This window comes from Myotis brandtii, unplaced genomic scaffold, assembly GCF_000412655.1.
Source record: "Myotis brandtii unplaced genomic scaffold, ASM41265v1 scaffold49, whole genome shotgun sequence".
Taxonomy (NCBI): domain Eukaryota; kingdom Metazoa; phylum Chordata; class Mammalia; order Chiroptera; family Vespertilionidae; genus Myotis; species Myotis brandtii.
This window is the reverse complement of record NW_005368707.1, coordinates 4,532,143-4,543,064: the sequence shown is the minus strand read 5'-3', so window position 1 is coordinate 4,543,064 and position 10,922 is coordinate 4,532,143. Positions and strand designations below refer to the sequence as shown.

The 10,922-nt window shown below is 37.9% G+C and overlaps 1 protein-coding gene across 3 annotated transcripts in view; it reads left to right on the top strand.

Moving 5' to 3' along the window:
• MPP7 (membrane protein, palmitoylated 7 (MAGUK p55 subfamily member 7)) overlaps window positions 1-10,922 on the top strand; it is a 273,826-nt gene that overhangs the window by 21,948 nt on the left and 240,956 nt on the right. Inside the window, exon 1 of one of the 3 annotated variants that reach the window (XM_014547994.1) lies at window positions 3,369-3,400. The exons of the other annotated variants lie outside the window; for them this stretch is intronic. The gene's annotated coding sequence lies outside the window, so the exon portion shown is untranslated. Of the gene's footprint in view, window positions 1-3,368; window positions 3,401-10,922 lie in introns of those variants that run through there. 3 annotated transcript variants of the gene reach the window in all.

Genomic DNA, 10,922 nt, shown 5'->3' with positions numbered 1-10,922 from the left:
TGATTCTCACAGCCAGTTGGCCTGGAGGTCAAATCCCTCTAGTATTAACTACAACAATCAAGGCTCAACTAGAACAAGACTGCGCACAAAGACCACTAGGGGGTGTACCAAGAAAGCGTAAAAAATGCGGAGACAAAGAAACAGGACAAAACTATCAAGGGAGGATATTGAGTTCAGAACCACACTTTTGAGGTCTCTCAAGAGGCTTCTAGAGTCTGTCGATAAACTTGATGAGATGTACAGGAAATCTAATGAGACCCTCGATGGTGTGATAAAGGACCATCTAGAAAGTAAGCATACACTGACTGAAATAAAGAATATTATACAGACTCCCAACAGCAGACCAGAGGAGCGCAAGAATCAAGTCAAAGATTCGAAATGCGAAGAAGCGAGAAACACCCAACCGGAAAAGCAAAATGAAAAAAGAATCCAAAAATACGAAGATAGTGTAAGGAGCCTCTGGGACAGCTTCAAGCGTACCAACATCCGAATTATAGGGGTGCCAGAAGAAGAGAGAGGGCAAGATATTGAAAACCTATTTGAAGAAATAATGACAGAAAACTTCCCCTACTTGGTGAAAGAAATAGACTTCCAAGTCCAGGAAGCGCAGAGAACCCCAAACAAAAGGAATCCAAAGAGGACCACACCAAGACACATCATAATTAAAATGCCAAGAGCAAAAGACAAAGAGAGAATCTTAAAAGCAGCAAGAGAAAGAAACTCAGTTACCTACAAGGGAATACCCATACGACTGTCAGCTGATTTCTCAACAGAAACTTTGCAGGCCAGAAGGGAGTGGCAAGAAATATTCAAAGTGATGAATAGCAAGAACCTACAACCAAGATTACTTTATCCAGCAAAGCTATCATTCAGAATTGAAGGTCAGATAAAGAGCTTCACAGATAAGGAAAAGCTAAAGGAGTTCATCACCACCAAACCAGTATTATATGAAATGCTGAAAGGTATCCTTTAAGAAGAGGAAGAAGAAGAAAAAGGTAAAGATACAAATTATGAACAACAAATATGCATCTATCAACAAGTGAATCTAAGAATCAAGTGAATAAATAACCTGATGTACAGAATGAACTGGTGATTATAATAGAATCAGGGACATAGAAAGGGAACGGACTAACTATTCTTGGGGGGAAAAGGGGTGTGGGAGATGCGGGAAGAGACTGGACAAAAATCGTGCACCTATGGATGAGGACAGTGGGTGGGGAGTGAGGGCGGAGGGTGGGGTGGGAGCTGGAAGGAGGGGAGTTATGGGGGGAAAAGAAGAGGAACAAATGTAATAATCTGAACAATAAAGATTTAATTAAAAAAAATAAATAAAATAAAATGAAAGTTATGTACAGGTGTCTGCTCTTACCCTCGGTTAACCTGATTTTATAGACTTCAAGGCAATTGTGTAATCAAACAACAATATTATATTATTTAAATTGTTTCACATATTTAAAAACTCAGCTTGCTCAATGCTTTAATAACTTACTTGCAATTGAGGGAGAGTGTACGAAAGAGAATGCTTCTATCAGGATTGTATTAAAGTATTTTAGTAATATAGGTACTTTTGGAAATAAAACATACTTTAAATGAGAAAAATTGAGGCCTGTTATGAATGGCACTGAATAGTGCTGATTATTTTACCTTTGACAAAGTGGAAAATTTAAAGCTTGATGTATCCCATTTTATTAATGTAATAAAATTTTATAATGTTGTTCTGGGCGTCGATATATGTTCTTTAGTGTTTATTAGCTCTTGGTTGTAGTAAAACATTTTGGGCTTATGCCTGGCTATACTGTACAGAATGCAAAATATCAAACCTCAGAAAAATACACAAATAAATATATATTTTTCTTTTTCTCAGCTTTTTCTATATGATTTTTAAATATTTTGGTTAGTTACACTATCTAGTCTGATTGAACACAGCAAACATCTTTTTTAGCATTTAAATAGGTTTATTGCTTCCCCAGACTTGTTCTAATAATGAAGCTATGAAGGATATGACAAGAATGGTGATATTAAATTTCTCTAGACTAACAGTAAATTTTTCCATTCTGAATCAGGAATGTTGAGCATCTGGAATCTGCAAGAAGAGTGCATTGTTCACTGCGGGAACACTTTCATCAAATTCTGAGCCATTTATTCTCTTAAGAATTACTACTGTCTTGTACAAAATATTATATTTTTATAGAAGCAGTTTTTTTAACTGGAAAATTTCTTCACTTCTTTATGCTTCTGTATTTTTTAATGCTTTCATGTTTTAGAGATGTTATTGTTTTGAGAATTAACATCACATTTTAGCATTTAATTAATTTCCTTTGGTTTAATGGTAATAATTGATATTTGTTCAAATATTGTGAAAAAAAGCAAAGAAAATAAATTGTCCTAAACAGAATTTTTTTTTATAGTTTATGTAGGTGGATCAGTTATCTATACCTTATCATCTTTTTCCTTAAATTTTCAGAATATCTATAATATGTACTGATACATTATATATTGATTGTCGCATAGATGTGTAAGTGTAAGTTGGTATATAACTTTCTTGTTCTTTTTTTTAAAAATATATATTACTCTTTTTTTAGATAGCAAAAACTTTTTCTCTGTTTAATAAATTTTTACTCCGAATTTGACACTCCTGGGTCTTGATATTTTTTTGTTCATTATGTTTGGATTTGGTATCACTGATGCTGTTTGATTGTATGCCAGTAGGTGTCATTGCCTAAGATATGGGCCACATTCTTTGACTAGAACACTTCATATTAGGTCTTACTAGTGTTCTAATGTTCTAATAACTAATATGTGTTTATAATTCAGTAGTGTATTCACGTAAAACGAGATATCCTTCTTCCTTTGGTTTATTAGAAGTTAGTCAATCTTGTGTATATCCACCTCACCTTACGTTCTGTCATCAGCTCCCACTAAACATGGAACCAATGAAACTACTTACCTGCTTTGCACACACAATTTTGTTATCAAATGTATGGGGACAGGGTTTTCCAAGTGGATGAATAGTTTTACTGTCATATTGACCATTTAATCTGAAGATTTATTTCTTTACTACTAAATGTTCTACTTCTCCCCCAGCAGACCCCCCTCCCACCTTCCAGCCTCCCTTCCATTAGTGAATGGTGGCTCCTGTTAGTGAATGGTGGCTCCATCAGACTGTTGCAATCTCCTCTTCCCTGCTGAGTTGAAGTTAGTCATCATTGGTACTTTGAATTGGTATCTACTTATCACTTGGATTAAGCCCTCCAGTAACTTTAAATTGCATCGTTATGTTCCTTTAGGCTTCAAGTCAACATAAGCAGATATGAATTATCTTCAATCTAATCAAAACTAGTAAAAGTTCACATTCTGTTTGCCTAATTCTCTTTAGGCTTTCTGAGCCATAAGCACTTGGGTAAGTTAGAGGCTTTTATATTTTTCCTTTGCACTTGGATGGCTTTTAATGTACTCCAGATGGTGTGTCTATACTTGGTAGTCTTTTTGATGAAAAGACAGCTCTCTGTTGTTAGACAAATGTGACAACTCTAGTAATTTTGCTCTTCCACAAAGCATTCTGACTTTATTCTCATTTGTGTAAATACATTTCCTGACTTCTCTTTATCCATTACTTTGTTTCCCTTCCCCACCCCATCTTAATGACTCATAATAAAGATGAATTTTGTGAAATAGTCTGTACAAAATGGTAAAGGCTTTTAGTAACTTTTTGATATAAGTTCTTGACTGGTGCACCTTTTCTGACTCCCGAGGATGTTATATGCTTGTGTGAAGGATACCCTGAAGTGTTTTGTTTTCTTTTACATTCCTATAGAACTATATAACTTTGAAATGGAAGATAGGATTTATCAAAAAGTTTTAAGCATTTAAACGGTAAGCAGGAATCTGAAAATAGAAATTATTGACTTTTTGTCTTATGAATATGTTAATTATATCAAGAACTCTAAGAACAATTGCTGGGAGATTTGACGTTAAATTGAAAAGCAAGATATGTTTTTAAAAAGAGTTCTACCTCTTGAGATGAATTATATTGCTGACTGGTTATATCTCAGATTCTCTGGGTGTAGCCTTAATTCGCTGAGGTTTAGTTGTGCCCCCAAAATGAGGATAACAGAGCTTATAATGACAAAATTGATCTTATATTTAATGATCCATTTTCCACTGTCACTTTAAGAGTTAGGGACCCAGAGATCCAGAATGATTGAATAATTTAAATGAGCATTTGTTAGATCTGTTCTGTGTATATTTCAGTAAGGCAACTCTGTCATGACATAGCTGATCATCTTCAGTATGCTTCTTTATTATGTCTAACACCAGTAGTCTGGAGGGAAGAGAAAAGTAGATATAAATATTTTAATATTGGGATTAATACTATTTTTTCTGTATCACTTGAAGCATTTTGTAAGATGATTTCACCATTATTCAGCATGACTGGTGTTAATGACAAATGATTGTTTCCTTAGAGCCTTAGTGTGGATTTTGAAATAGGACCATGCATTGGCATACAGCTTACATAAGCCACTATTGTCAGAAATTGTCAATGAATACATTAATATCAATATCACCAAAATTATAGGTATTGATGTTTCTTGCAAGCATTTATTGCATTATGTTTTCTTGAAAGTTGTTAAACTGTTTGAGGATGGAACATTTTTGTCATTTTTTTTTTCTTCCTCTCTATTCTTTACTGTGTAAATATCTGGACTGACTTGGGTCAGGAGTATGTGATCACTTTCTTCATTATTATCTCTCTAGTTTACTCTTTACCCACTGCACAGGGTCCCTCATTGCCTATCTTTATGGCCTGTTGTGAAAAACCATCTTTTCCCTTAATGTATTTCAGCACAGTAAACTTATATTTTGTACTCTGTTTCCCTGATGCTTGGGCATATCCATATGTTTTTGCATTTAATTTGGAATTAATTTTATTTTTATATTATTTTTAAATATATACTTTTTTATTGTTGACAGTATTACATATGTCCCCCATTTTCCTCATCTTTGCCTTCTTCTGCCAGCCCATACTCCATGGAATTTTTTTAAATTGGTTTTTAGAGAGAGAAAGGAAGCGGGGGGAGGGAGAGGAGGGGAAGAGAGAGAGAAACAATGATTTCTTGTTCCACTTATCTATTCATTCATCGGTCGATTCTTGTATATGTCCTGACAGGAGAGCAAACCCACAACCTTGATATATTGGGACGGCACTCTAACCAACTGAGCTACCCTGCTAGGGCTAAAATAGATTTTTGGTGTTGTGTTTTTTTTTCTTAATTTTAAATATATACTTTTTTATTGTTGACAGTATTACATATGTCCCCCATTTTCCTCATCTTTGCCTTCTTCTGCCAGCCCATACTCCATGGAATTTTTTTAAATTGGTTTTTAGAGAGAGAAAGGAAGCGGGGGGAGGGAGAGGAGGGGAAGAGAGAGAGAAACAATGATTTCTTGTTCCACTTATCTATTCATTCATCGGTCGATTCTTGTATATGTCCTGACAGGAGAGCAAACCCACAACCTTGATATATTGGGACGGCACTCTAACCAACTGAGCTACCCCTAAAATACTAAAATAGATTTTTGGTGTTGTGTTTTTTTTTCTTAATTTGTTTTTTATTGAGAGAGAGAGAGAGAGAGAGAGAGAGAGAGAGAGAGAGAGAGAGATTGTCTCCCATACTTACTTTGATCACCAGGAATCAAACTGACAACCTGGGTGTGTGCCCTGACCTGGAACTAAACTGGTGACTTTTTGGTGCTCAGGATGACAAGCAACGGAGCCACACCAGCCAGGGCTGGAATCTCTTTTATTTTGAAAAATACTTATATAGGTTGTGAAGTGAGGCATCATTCTAAGCCTTACAAAGAACTCATTTAATCCTCATCACAATGCTGTAAGTTTGTGATGCCTCACTTAGTACGACTATACTCATTCTGTAAATTACAAATTAGATACACAGAGATGTTAACTAATGCTCAGTTACAGAGCTACAGAGCTGGAATTTGTATTTATGTCATTTGGCTCCAGAGTCTAAGCATCCTACCCCAGGGCCTTTGTAAGTGCAGTTCTTTTCCTACCAGATTTTTCTATTCCCCATCATCACCTTGTTAACATCTGTACTTCCCTCAGATCTCAGCACAATCATCCCTGGGAAGCTTTTCATGAAATTGTTCCCATCTCACTGTCACCCTTTCATGGTGCCACAGCCCTGTCTGTCATTAAAGTGCTTTTCACAGTTACACTTCACATTTATTTTCAGTGTAGTCTACGTGTTGCATGTAGGATGACTTCTGTTTGCTTTGCACGCCCAGTTCCTAAGGGGTGCCTGGCGCATGGTAATCACTCAGTATTTGTGGAGTGAGGTTGGGAAAGGATCAGGTGGGATTTTGAAATGCACTGGGATTTGGGAGTTTGCCAGCTTTCCACACACAGCCCTTGGAATGTTGTCAAGTGTGTTACATTAAAGCTGTTTGTGAAACTTTGAGGTAAGAATGTTAGCATTGCTTGTTTTGTCTTTCAGGTAATCTCAGTGGTCCTGAAGGGGAGACTGTGACAGCAGTAGCAATCACCAGGAAGTTAATTATCTGGTGAATTGCTGGAAGATTGCATGGATATAGTTACACTTTTCAGGGTATAGCAGGTAGCAGTCCATTGTGGCTGGAACAGAATTTGAGGGGAAGTTGTGAGTTATACTGTTGGGAAAAGGTTTATGTCAGATTCATTACCCAGAAGTGAAAATTTTAAAATTGTAAAAGTGATGTCTACAGGCATACCTCAAAGGTATTACCATTGCAGTAAAGTATCACAATAAAGTGAATCCTAAACTTTTTGCTGGTGGAGGGTCTTGCCTTTCATTTGTAAAAACTGCAACATCTGTGAAGTGCAATAAAGCAAAGCACAATAAAACAAGGTGTGCCTGTATTTTGTAAAAACTCAAGCAGTGTAGAACTACACACAGCACAAATGAAGTAATTGTTTCCTATTCCTTTTGGTTTCTCTTCGTAGACTCACCACTGGTAACAGTTGGGTGTAGGCCCTGCAGGCTACCTAGAAGTAAATGAATGAGTTATGAGTGAATTACTGGGTCAAAGGGAATGCAAGCTTTAACTTTTCATATTGCTATTAGTGTATATCCACTTAGAGCTTCTCTACTTTTCCCATTTTCCCCATGACTGCTTCCAGTCTTTTCTTTCAAATGCAAATACTTTCTGTCCTATGCTCACTCTCAGCAGACAACCATGTTTCCTAGTGTACTGAAAGTATTGCAGCGATCATCAGCGACTTGCCACATATTCCCTGCACCCACATTCTGCCCCTCTGGAACCGTAGGTGTACTCTCCACACTTCTGTCGAAAGCCACCCGCCACTTATGCACTAGACCCCATTCCAGCAAATCCCTACCTGTCTACATTGTCAGAATTTCTCTGTAGTGAATTAATGCCATTAGCACCAAAATGTGTTATTTTTTTCATCTTGAAAATTTTTTTTTAACCCCGTTCCCTTACAAACATTAATTCTCTTTTGTAATAAATTGTAAGGGTTGCTTACTACTAGTATATTTGTAAGAGTTGTCTATAGCTGCTTCTTCCAACATGTCTCTTTATACTCTTGGTGCTCTTCATCCAGTCTTTTTCACTCATCACCAAAATTAGTAACCTCCACATTGCTCAATCCAAGTGGGCGATTCTCAGCCCTTGGTCTGCCTGCCCTGTCAGTAGCTTGATCATTTGTAATTTCTTGCCCTGCTTGAAATTTTTTGTTTTTTTATTTTTATTGATCTTAGAGAGGAAGAGAGAGATATAAACATCAATGATGAGAGAGAATCATTGATCGGCTGCCTCCTGCACACCCCCTACTGGGGATCAATCCTGAAACCTGGGCATGTGCCCTTGACTGGGCATGAACCTGGTACCCTTCAGTCCGCAGTCTGATGCTCTATCCGCTGACCCAAACCAGCTAGGGCTTGCCCTGCTCGGTTTTTAGGGCTTCACACTCCCGGTGCCTTCTCCTCTCTGAAAGATGATCAGCTCTTTTTGTCCTCCAATCTCCTAATTCTGGAGACTTTAGGACTCAGTCCTTGGCTGCTCTTTCTTCTGTGTCTACACTCATGCTCTTGAGGAATTCATGCAAGCTCATGGCTTTAAATACCATCCATATGCCAATGACTCCTAAAGATACATCTTCAGCCCAGGCCGCTCTGTTGAGCTCCTGACTCCTTTTTACAGCTGCCCACCACATCTCCACCTGGATATCCAGTAGTTATCTTGAACTTAATATGTTTATAACTGAACTTCCCTGTCACACTGATGGTAACTTCAAACAGTCTTGGAGTCATTTTTTATTCTTTTTTTTCATTTCCCTCATTCAGATAGACATTTATAATTATCTCTTTCCTTACAATTTCTCCAGAATTTGACTACTTCCCATAACGCCCACTGGCTGCTCCCTGGGTGCAGGCCTCCATTCTCTGTTCCTGGATTGACCCTCTAATGTGTTCTCCGTCTCTCCTCTTGGTCCTCTGCTCTCTCTCCTCAGTTCATGAGCCAGAATGATACTTTAAAAATGTAAGTTCGATCATATTACTCCTTCACTCAAAACCCTGCAATGGCTTTTCCCCTCTAAAGTGGAAGTTAAATTATTTGCAAAATTTGTCCTACAAGGTTCTACATAATCTGGTCCCCCAATTTCCTCTTATATGATCTCTTACAACTCTCCTTCTCCCACCCTCTGCTCCAGTCATAGTGGGCTCCTCAGTCCACTGTGGAAGTTATGAAAAAGAAAGTTCTTCCTCAGATACTCCAGGCACACCCTGTTGTAGAGGTTTGGGTTTTTTTTTTTTTATTGTGTGACCCCTCTGCATAGAATGTTTACCCCTCAGATACCCACTTGTCACCTTCTAACTGGATAATTTACTTATAATGCTTCCTGTGTCCCCCCCCTACAGTGTTAGCTCCCTGAGGGTATGATCTTTGCTTTTTTGGGTTCCCTGATCTCAAGCACCTTGAATGGCATCTGGCACATAGAACATATGGTGTTTAATAAATGCTGGTGGAAGGAATGAGTGTTTATCCCATCAAATAACACTGGGCTTGTTTTCCCATACCCTTAGCAAGACTGGGTATTTGACACCTTAATTATTTTATAAATTGATATGCTTCACTTGACTTTTTAAAAAGTATTTGTTAGATTTAACATTGCTTTACTATTTTTTGTGGGGAGGGACATTTATTCTCATACCATTTGCCCATCAGCAGTGCCATTGCCCATTTTTCTGTTGGTTTACTCATCTTTTATTGTTGTTAGTATCAATCAGTTGCTTGTTGCAAATAATTTTTAGCAGTTTCTCTGCAAACTTCTTTGAATTCATATGCATGAAAATTTGATTTGTTATAAAGTCTATCAATTATTGTCTTTTACAATTTCCAGTTCTTCATATGCTAAGAAAAGTGTTTAACTGCAACAAGATGAAAATGTTCTATATATAATCTTCTTCTAGTTTATATTTGAAATATTTGATCCCTCTTTAATTTGGATGTCAGGTTAGGCATTCAACTTTTTTCTTTAAAGTTACTCTTAAGTAGAAGATTTTGAGTAGAATATTTAAATGATGGGATTATTACAGGAGGCATAGGCTAGAATTTGAGATTAAGTCCTGAATGTGCTACATACTGGCTAAATGTATCTCCACCTGTAAATTGGAGATCGTAACAGCACCTACTTATGAAGAATATCAAATGAGGTAACCTGTGAAGCACTTATTATAGCTCTGTAAGTACATACAATAAGTTCTCACTTAATGCTGTTGATAGTTTCTGTGACCAACACTAGTTTCACCATAGGTTAACTGATATAAACAAGAGTTAAGTTCCTACAGTATCTCCATCTTATAATTAAATGACTTTGAATGAAATGACATTATTCACGGACCTGCTGTATTAGGTATGATTAATACCACTAGGAATTGTTTCTGGTCATAATTATTGCTAAGTGTTATTTCAGGAAGCTTTATCAGTTGGTGGTAGGATAGGTTAAGGAGGAGGGAGGCATAGGATAGAAATAGACATAATTTTTAATAACTAGTTTTATTAGACAAGGTGAAACTTGATGAGGGTCTGACTATGATAATGGGAACTTTTATCCACAGTTAAAACTACTGTCATATATTCTAGTGATTTGAGCAGGGTAATGACATTTTAATACCAGATGATGACACGTTATAATTCTAATTAATGTATTATAACTTTGGGATGAATTGTTTACTCAATGTGGTCACATTTCCTCATGGGTGGGGTCAATGATGTCTGCCTTTTCCAATCCTTGATCAAATCACCTGCCTGTTACTAAAGATAATCCTATATAATAAGAGAGAAACATGCAAATTAACCATCCCTCCACTACACTCAAGCCATGCCCACCGGCCACGCCCACCAGCCAATCCGAGTGACTATGCAAATTATCTGAGAAAGATAGTGGTTAATTTGCATACTCAGGTGTCAAGCGCCCCAGGAGGAGACAGTGGCTGGGGCCGCGGGCTCCGGGACTTTCACCGGCCTGGGAGGTGAGGCCGTAGCCACGCCCGCAGGCTCCCAGGACTTTCACTGGTAGGTTGGGGAGGCATGGCCACTGGCGCCTAGCCACACCCGTGGACTCCCAGAACTTTCGCCAGTTGGGGAGGCGCAGCCGCCCATGCCTAGCCATGCCTGCGCGCACCCAGGACCTTCCCTGGCCCCGGGAGGCGAGGCCATAGCCACGCCCATGGGCTCCCAGGAATTTCAGAAACACAGACTGCCTCATGCTCACATATTATTGATATTAGATAGTGAGTCCAAATTACGTTCCTCTAATTAATTCCCTTTCACTGTGCACGAATTTCGTGCACCGGGCTACTAGTAAGATTATAATATAAATCCTTATGACTAGCTCTACA